Raw genomic sequence first — 8,856 nt, forward strand, 5'->3', positions numbered from 1 at the left:
TTTCCGAAAGTAATGCTATCAAATAATACATTATATAGTTATATTACCGGCTACAAATTTTTAGACTATATAAAAATTCTGACGTATAATAATAATAATAATAATAATAATAATAATAATAATAATAATAATAATAATAATAATAATAATAATAATAATAATAATAATAATAATAATAATAATAATAATAATAATAATTGGTTCGCAGGAAGGGAAAGGCGCTGTATCTGTCACACGTTTTTGTGGTTGTTGTTGTGGCTGTAGGAAGAAGGAAAATAAAATGCACGGGCCTGCTATTGGCTTTGTAGCTAAGCCACCTCCGCTGCCTCGTGCAGAGAGAAGAGAGAAAGTAGAGAAAAAGAAAAAGAACATGGAGAGAAAGACGCGCGCCGCAACAGCCGTCCTCCACCACCTAAGCTGCGGTGGCGGGTGCAATGACGGCCTACAACCGATACTTGGTGGCGTGATTCCGTTCTCTCAACGGTAGGGTCCTCTGAGCAGCGTCACCTGCCGGCAGATAGCGGAAATATTGTAAAAATGAATAACAGCGCATTTAAAGCCTGCCGTACTCGTCGAGGAGACGGAATTACGCGTCGTTATTATCACCAGCGGTTTTTCTTCTTCTTCTTCTTGTTCTCCTTCTCCTTACAAATATTACAAGTACAAGTGGTCATAAGTATTGCTGAAACGTTCTGATTATTTTATTGGCTCTACAGTGAATAAAAACAAAGGCTAATTTACTCATTACAAGGGTTGCTCCCTCCACAACACGCCTTCAGGCACGCGGTCGCCACCGCAACCTAACAAGTAGAAACGGCTCATTATTCTGCCGTCAGAAGCCAAATTGTACAGTCTTCTAGTTCGCCAAAGCGTTTAATAACATCACGCAGATTAAATTTATTATAAAACTAAATTAAACACACTGGGGGAACAATTAAGCTCCGACAGCGTTAATTGCTTACATATGCCGGCTTCCCTCGTGCAGATTTTTCGCCCGTTTTTCGCCACCGACTACCCCCGAATTTGCGCCAGACCCTTCGCTACCTATCCGGCGTGGACTGTGCAAATTTCAACGATTTTAGGCGAGATTTGTTGTCTCTACGATCAATTGCGGCCAAACCTGACCGAGGGAGGTAGGCCTAATGGCTGCGCACGCTTAGGGCGTGCCCGCTCCCAGCTGTGGCGGCTGCGGCCGCCTCACTTCGACTCGCCTCCACACCCTCAAGCTCAGAGATGCCGTATTCTGTCACCGGCACGGACATTTCGCCTGCGGACCTAGCCGACGGCACATGGACCGCGCATGAAATGCAACGCCGATACCGCCGACCGACACCAGCGGATACGCCGCCGGCCAACGCTCCAGCGTCTGATGCCACTACAGCTCACTCAAGCCAGCGTCTCCGCAGCCGCCCACCGCCACCTGCGAAAAAACGACCACTCCCTCGCCTGCCGACGAATGACTACAAAATCGTCCTTCGCCCTCAAGGTACAGTCGACCTGATCGCCGTTGGCCCCGCCAAACTGGCCATATCTATTTATGACGCTGCTCAGATCGACGGCCGCGTGGCCATCACCGCCGGTCGACCAAGTTTGAATCCACCCGAGCAACAACACCGTCACGGTCAGTACTCCGGACAAGGATCGCGCTCTCCTCTACGCCAATGTCTAAACAATCACCCTAGACAATGTCGCCATCCCGGTCGCCACGTACGCCCCCAGCCCCCGACAACTCGGTGAAGGGAATAATCTACAGAGCTCAGAGCCACGAGACCGACGCAGAGACTCAGGCTGAGCTCAAAGCCAGAAACCCGGACCTCACAGTGGTAGCCGCGCGCCGCATGGGCCGCACACGCCACTTCGTGATCACAATCGCCGGCGCCAAGTTACCCCGATACATGCGGTATCTTGGCTTTACTTTCGAAGTTTTTCCGTACAAAAGCCGCCCAGAGGCGTGCTTTAACTGCCGAAAGCTAGGCCACAGAGCAGATGTATGCCCCCATCCAAGAAAGCCAACCTGCCGCCGCTGCGGCACTGCGCACGATCCTCCCCCGGACGGCCAACCACCGACATGCCAGGCGTCGTGTATTGTCTGTAAGGGAGGCCACCCTACAGGCAGCAGAAGCTGTAAATACCGCTTCATACAATCCACTCCAGCCAAGTCCTCTTCACCAACCACCGACATTGACAGCGACGCGGACGAGACAAACCCTGGACGCCAGTATCGGCCCCGCGACCGTACCCAGAGTCGCCACCAGCCTCCTCGGGATCAATCCTTCCCCCCAATCGGCAGTGACAGCCGTTCCAGCCGGAGCCGTTCCGTCTCCGCCTCACGAAGCCCCCGGGCCAGACCCCAGACTGAACAGGCCAAGACAGTGAAGCAGGTCGCCTGGAAACCCCCCACAGAACTCACCGCCACGTCTCCCGACTCGCAGGTAAGGGAGCTGGCAGACATGGTAAAGAAACTACAACTTCAACTAGCTCAAGCGAATGCGAAAATTCAAACATTAGAATCTGCGCAAATGAACGCTAGGTTGCAACCGCAGCAGGTGGCTCTCGCTCCTACCTCTGACGCAGTCAGTGATCCAAGCATGGATACCAACGAACCTAAGCGCCCAAAACGTAAAGCGTCTCCCCCCTCTTCATTAGCAGACATCGACGCCAATTTTGAGGCCTCCGCCGCGCGTATGTCCAAATTTGAGGACACCCTACTGCAACTCACTCCCATGATCGACCGGCTCGCAGAGAGCTACGCTACAATGGCAGCAAATATTCAAGCCCTTACGGCCCGCCTCGATGCCATCACCAGCCCACTACAGCCCACCACCCCTCCGAAATCTGCAACCCCTCAAAATCCCGCTACCTATTCACCATCCGTTATTGTCGCCACGTCGGAAAGTGCGGCCTCGTGCACCCGTGCAGGAGGTATTTTAAAATCACCTATGGCGCTCTCGCAGCGCCCCGAACCATACGCCAAACGCGATGGCTAATTCCCCCATCATAGTCTGGCAATGGAACTGCAGGGGCTTCAAGGCAAAGCGGCGGGCCTTGGAGCACTCCCTGCAGGCCCAGCCGCGTACCCCTCACATAATAGCACTCCAAGAAACATACACAGACACTAAACTTGTCAGTTACGCCGCATACAACCAGCAAAAAACCCACAGCCAAAGACCCAACACCGCGATACTGGTCCATAGAAATCTAACCGCTAATCAACTGGATTTGAACTACGCTGAAGTCCCGCACACCTTCATACAGGTCCTCCCGAATACCCGATCACAAGCCCCTATTCAAATCCTAAATGTCTACAGCCCCCCCCAGCGACAAGACCACACGAGTAGCCACCCTTATCCGCAAGGCCTGCATGGTCGCAAGCACAGGAATGCTCCTCATACTTGGTGACTTTAACGCGCCGCACGAGCAGTGGGGCTATCCCCACAGAACATGCGGCCGTAAAGGAGCTAAAGTACGGGAAACCGCCCAGACTATGGGACTTACACTACTCACCGACCCCGACAGACCCACCCGCATAGGTAACAGCATCACACGGGACAGCTGTCCTGACCTCACTTTTGCTCGAAACATCACAGATGCGCGATGGGAAAATCTCGGCATGAACATAGGCAGCGACCATTACGTTCTCAGCACGACATTCACAGCCACACACAGCAAAGCCCCTCGCCGCACAGTCAAGCACACCAACTGGGACGCGTTCAGATACGTACGTACTAAACGTGCACCGATCCCCATCGAGGACCTGGACACCTGGACAGCCTCACTACTCCAGGATGCCGAAAATGCCACCTCCACGACTACACAAGAGGAGGATGGCCTCAACCCTGATGCCAAACTCATCCACATGTGGGAAGCACAGCGTAGCCTTCACGCTCGCTTGCTCCGACGCAAACATAACCGCCCTCTCAAACTTCGCCTCGCACGCCTTGAGCGAGAAATCGAAACTTACGCCACCAAGCTTAGCCGGGAACAATGGCATCAAACATGCGACCGCCTAAACGGACAGCTAGGCTGTAAAATCTCATGGTATCTGCTTAAACATCTCCTTGATCCGACCCACACTAAGGCCACATCCCACAAGAACCTCGCCCGAGTAATAAACGCTTTTCAGGGCACAAATGAGGAACTGCTCGACACTCTGACAGACAAGTACATTAACACCTCGACCGACATCCCCATCCCCGCGGCATACACGGGACTTCCAAACACCGACATGGACAGAGACATCACAACAGCCGAAGTTCATGCAGCCCTCAATCACATCAAGACCACCGCCGCCGCAGGTAACGATCATATAACTAACAAAATGCTCCGTAACCTCGATGACCAGTCCATCGAAGCACTCACGGAACTTTTCAACACCCATCGGCATGATGGTCGCCTTCCGGATACCTGGAAGCATGCCAAAGTGATCTTTATACCTAAACCGGGCAAAAAACCTGAGCTGGGCAATCTCCGACCTATTTCCCTTACATCTTGTCCCGGTAAGGTGATGGAACACGTTATCCTTAACAGGCTTAAAAACCACTCAGACAAAGAAGATCTCCTTCTGCCCACTATGATAGGGTTCAGAGCCGGACTCTCCACTCAAGACATCATGTGGCAAATACAACATGACATACTCGACCCAGGTCCCATCCGGGCCACACTGACGATTCTCGGCCTCGATATTAGCAAGGCGTTTGACAACGTATCACACGCCTCCATTTTGACAAATCTCGCTCAGATGAATGTAGGCACCCGTACCTACAATTACATCACGAACTTCCTGCACAACCGCACCACAGAACTCCACATTGGCGAACTCATCAGTGACAAGATTACCCTGGGCACCAGAGGAACCCCACAAGCTGCAGTCCTCTCCCCTTTCCTCTTTAATGTCATCATGAGGGGCCTTCCCCCAATTTTAAACGCCATACCTCACGTAAAACACTCCCTATACGCCGACGATATCACCCTCTGGACCAACTCTGGTTCAGACGGGAACATCCAGAGTTCCCTCCAGACAGCCATTGACACTGTCCACACCTATGTACAGGCGAACGGCCTCACATGCTCCCCAACAAAATCGGAGCTGCTTGTCATCCGCGACAGGAGAGTGCGCAGACCGGCTCCCGCAACGCTTGAGCTCATCACGCTCCACATCGACACACCCTATACCTTCCGTCCAGACCATTCGTGTCCTGGGCATGCTAATACAGAACAATACGCAGAACTCCGAAGCAATACAACGCCTCCGCACCACAACTCACAAAATAATCGGCCTTATTCGCCGCATCTCCACACGTCGTAGAGGCATGATGGAGGATGACCTCTGCCGGCTAACACAGGCATTCCTCGTTAGCAGGATAGTATACTCCTATCCCTACTATCACCTTCGCCGAAAAGATGAGGAGGCAGTTAACAGCATCATCCGCTCGGTGTACAAAGCTGCCCTAGGGTTGCCACAATATGCTAGCACACGACACCTCCTCCAACTGGAGATTTACAACACTCTTTCCGAACTTATAGAGGCACACAAGACAGCCCAAATTCATCGCCTCTCCAGGACAAATCACGGCCGTCTCATCGTTGACCGGTTAAGCGTCAACCCAATAGGCGGTCCCCATCCCACAGCCCCCCTCCCGACATGTGTACACAGCCGCCTCGTTGTCAAACCACTACCAAAAAACATGCTCCCTGGCCGACACGATGCGCGCCGTCAACACAAAGCCAGGGCACTCGATGAAACCTACCATACCGATGAACACGCAACATACGTGGACGCGGCAAGGCAAGATGCAACAACATATGTGGCCTGTGCTACCACGCCGCAATCTACACTGATCTCCGCCGCCACGGTGCGTGCCTCCTCCCCCACCGCAGCGGAAGAAACAGCTATAGCGCTGGCCATCGCTGACCCGCGTACGCGTACAGTCCTTAGTGACTCAAAAAGAGCAATTCTAAATTTCTCGGCAGGCTACATCTGCCTTCCTGCTGCACGCATCCTGCGCGGCTGCACTCCCGACCACAAAATTAACCTAGTCTGGGTACCCGCCCACGCGGGCTACTCTGGAAACGATGGGGCCGACCATCTTGCCCGAGGATTAACAATCCAGGCGGTCGGTCTCACGCATCTAGACGCACTCGCTGAAGCCCCCAGACTTTCGCCGAAATTACCAATTTACACAAAGAGACGCGACGCCTTTTCCCGCCTCCCCACCCCGACCTCGACCGAGCACAAGCCACCCTGCTGCGCAGATTACAGACACACTCATTTCTTAGTCACTCCAGGCTATCACTAATTATTAACGGGGAATACGACCCCGCATGTCCAAATTGTAACAACGGAGAACCCGCCACTCAGGCGCACATCCTCTGGGGATGCGTAAATAATCCGCCCCCAAGGGCCCTCCTGCCAGCTCCCTCTGCGGAAAGCTGGCACCAACTCCTTACCAAGCCAGACAGGAACACACAACTTTCACTCATTTCGTGGGCCCAGGATGTCGCCCCCACCTGGGGGCCACACAGGACCCATCTGCCCTAATTCACAACATCTGGGGCAAATAAAGTTCTCTCTCTTTCTCTCTCTCTCTCTCTCTCTCTCTCTCTCTCTCTCTCTCTCTCTCTCTCTCTCTCTCTCTCTCTCTCTCTCTCTCTCGTGCATACTCGTTCGCGTACGTGCAGTTTGCCACCGGTTTAATTACTCATATTTTGCATCGCATGACACCAGACCCACCTTTTACGCGAAAAATCCATCTCACCCGAAGTCAAGAAGTCTTCTTGAATAAGCTCATCGCCCATGCGGCTTACACGTCACGTATTATGGCCCGTTGGTGTCAGAATACAGAGGAAATGATTACGTGCCCCCACTGTACGACTCTAACGCGCGGCGGCAGGGATTGCCCTGCCTTTTCTACTGGACGCTCCGAGATCGAACCCTACCGCCTGAACTACCGTTCCCTTCTAGGAAATGACACTAACACACAAATGGTATTTGCTAAGTATGGCTGCCTTAGTGGCCTGGTCAGAGCAATATGATTTGAGTGACGACCTGTGCAAACACTGAAGATTCTGCCTACTCCCCCTTAACCCCATCCATGACCTTGAGCCTTCCTATTCAATAAAGGACTTTCAACTCAACTCAACTCATTTGGTATTGACTTGGATACTTGTATGCCTTAGATATTTTTATTTTTAAGATGCGCTCTCTTTTTTTTTATGAAATGCGTGCTTATCTCCCTGTTCTTCTTGATAGTCTGGAGCTAGTCTTGTTATCGGAGAAGTCGCAGGAGATGCATTAGAAGCGTCGGACCAATGCCTGATTCTGATTAATGCAGTCGTAAGTTAGCATATTGTATGAAAGACCATTCGCAATGAGTATAAAGCTTTGCTTCGCCAAGCCGTTGGAAGGGACCAGCAGGACAGTGCCTAATCCAGGGTCGAAGCGCCCTGGAAGGATTCACTTCTCACCTTCCTATCCCACGGCGAAGCCCGAGGTGGCAGCGCTTGCCAACTCGGCCATGTCACGTTCCCTCGTGACGTCACACAACCCAATGTCCATCTCAGTGCACGACCATGCTGTATGCCAATCATGCCTTTGAATTTTCTCTCATAACGCCAACGCCGACAATGCCGGCGCCAGATTTTCTCGATACTAAGGTCCTTAACGCGGTAGCATAGAGTAATTGGCTTTACATGTTGGATGCAGTCATACATATATCATTTCTACGCCAGCAGGTAGTGTTTAACAAAGTTTCTTGGCTAATATATCCAGTTCCATCCGGTTTTCCACAGGTTCCGCACTGTGTTCTTTGCTCCTTTTAGCGTTCAAAAACGACATCAACGCGATAGCGCTAGAAGCCCCGTTTCTAAGGAAATCCGACGTTTTTAGCGCCGGCGTTGTGAGTGAGGAATCACGGGTATTGCTTTGGCAGGTGGTGGCTGTCTTCACTTGTTTATGGACTAGAATGTAGGATCACACTGGAAATAGCTATATGTGATTGTATTTTGTGTAGTGTTATGAACTCAAGGATTGTCAGGAAGGTCCTAACATGAAACTCGAGAAGCTATTGAAATGGTGTGATGCACGGCAAATGTCAGTGACGGTTGTAACAAAAAAAAAAAAAGAAGAAAGTCATCGCCTCCGTCGATAACAAAAAGTAGCCGCTTAACTTTCTGTACGCAGCCTATGGGACTTATACGAGCATGTCACCGAGCACAAATACTTTGGATTATATTTTGAAAGCAACCTGAACTGGGATCACCATATCACATATCACTTTAAAATTTTTATTTTTCCGGCCACCCACAGAGGGAATATTGTCCGGGTTCCCCCCACGGTTTAACAAAACTTGCGCACGAGCAGTATGCATGGTGTATAGCCTTTTGGGGTTTCGGTATCATCGGCTCACTTTTACTTTCGAGCAGCAGCTTTTTGGTGGAGGTTCATGTGGCCTTCGCGACTCTGATTGTAAGCGTCGCATGCCGGTAGTCGCTCGCAATTGTTGCTCGCGTATGACAGTTTACAGCGTTACAGTGTGTGAGACACCCTTAATAAAACAAAGAGAGCTTCAGAATCCGTATCTGGTTTGAGCGGTGTCGCCTTCAGCTTTGGCGTAACTGGTGGGCATCTGTAGGATGGCCAAGGGGACCACCCTATCACACTTGGCACACTATCCCCCCCCTTCCCCCCTCCGAAATGGTGATCCGGAACTTGGCAGTATTGGCGGCACTTAAGTGTACTCAGGATAGGGTGCCACGGGTGAGCCTCGGGAAATCGTCCATGTTCATACGAAGCAGTGACGTCTCGCATAGTTTGGTAGACGGTAGTGTGGGTATTCTGAGAGACCTCTTACGCTATCG

Source organism: Amblyomma maculatum, chromosome 4, assembly GCF_055883805.1.
Source record: "Amblyomma maculatum isolate TAMU_Amacu chromosome 4, ASM5588380v1, whole genome shotgun sequence".
In the NCBI taxonomy this organism is placed as follows: Eukaryota; Metazoa; Arthropoda; class Arachnida; order Ixodida; family Ixodidae; genus Amblyomma; species Amblyomma maculatum.